At 47.8% G+C, this 1,440-nt stretch overlaps 1 protein-coding gene across 1 annotated transcript in view; it reads left to right on the top strand.

Moving 5' to 3' along the window:
* LOC110299910 (disintegrin and metalloproteinase domain-containing protein 32) overlaps window positions 1–1,440 on the top strand; it is a 102,087-nt gene that overhangs the window by 48,042 nt on the left and 52,605 nt on the right. The window lies entirely within an intron of this gene.

The following is a 1,440-nucleotide window of genomic DNA, read 5'->3' as shown; positions in this document are numbered from 1 at the left end:
CTTTCTCCTCCTCCTCCTCCTCCTCCTCCTTCTTCTTCCCCCTCCTCCTCCTCTTTCCCCCTCCTCCCCCTCCTCCTCCTTTAGAAATGCTACATTTCTAAATTACACTGAGCACTACGCAGAGCACTGCTATAAACGATGCAAGCTTTAAGAGCACTGGTGTACATGATGCTCCCCACTGCGCTCCCTAAAATATTATTTAGCTTTTACCATCTGAGGGGTTTGGGAAACTTCAGAATGTGCCACAAAACAGATGGATTGGCACCAAGGCCTGAGGGTACCATTTAAGTGAAACACACCAGTGCCTCTGAGTCTTTAAACTTTGCCAATTTCATAACTGTTTGTTTGAGTTCAATCTGTCATCAACCCAGTGCATAGTTTTTAGGACGTATCTTTCCCATGTCATCAGTAGTCTGGTGAGGGGACCTGTCCTATACTGTAATTTTGATCATTTGTCTGTGAATGCCGACAACGGTCCAGAGTACAGTGCTTCCCGGCAGTGCAGTTTCTATGGTGATAGCACAGAACTCCTTAATCACCCTATAGATGTAGCAGGGCTTTTCATATACATAGGCAGGAGTTGCTGATTTGCATATCCCATAACAAAGATTGCTACTGTTTTGCAGAACAAGTGAGTCCCTCTCCTTCACTCTTATTGACCTCTTTTTGTTTTGTTTTTGTTTGTTTGCTTTTCTAGACAGGGTTTCTCTGTGTAGCCCTGGCTGTCCTGGAACTTACTCTGTAGACCAGGCTGGCCTCGAACTCAGAAATCCGACTGCTTCTGCCTCCCGAGTGCTGGGATTAAAGGTGTGCACCACCATTGCCTGGCTAACCTCTTCTCAAATCAGTTTTAAAATCACATAATAAAAGGGACCAGTCACACAGAGGGTATCGTGAGCTTGGCAAGTGTCAAATACAAAATCTGGTGACCATGCTTGAGCCTTCTCTTGCCTTTCTTGGGTTTCCCTGTTTGTGTTCATCTCCAGTAAGTCTGAGATATGGGGCCTCATCAGACCAGTTCACCTCAGCTGAGCTGGTTGGTGTAACATCGCTTCCTTTATATCTCCTTCCTTCCCTCCCTCCCTCCCTCCCTCCCTCCCTCCCTTCCTCTCTTGCTCCCTCCCCACTTTGTTTCTTGTGTAGCATTTCTGAGGTTTTTCCACACTGTGGCATGTCATGGTGGTTTTCACCTTTATTTTGTATAAAGACCACAGCATACTTTCTCCCACCTACAAAATAACTGACTGTGACACAGGAGCATGTCCCTGCCTTCTCTGTGTGACACAGGAGCGTGTCCCTGCCTTCTCTGTGACACAGGAGCATGTCCCTGCCCTCTGTGTGACACAGGAGCATGTCCCTGCCTTCTCTGTGACACAGGAGCGTGGCCCTGCCCTCTGTGTGACACAGGAGCGTGTCCCTGCCCTCTGTGTGACACAGGAG

The sequence above is a fragment of the Mus caroli genome, chromosome 8 (genome assembly GCF_900094665.2).
Source record: "Mus caroli chromosome 8, CAROLI_EIJ_v1.1, whole genome shotgun sequence".
Lineage (NCBI taxonomy): Eukaryota > Metazoa > Chordata > Mammalia > Rodentia > Muridae > Mus > Mus caroli.
This window is presented reverse-complemented; position numbering and strand designations above follow the sequence as displayed.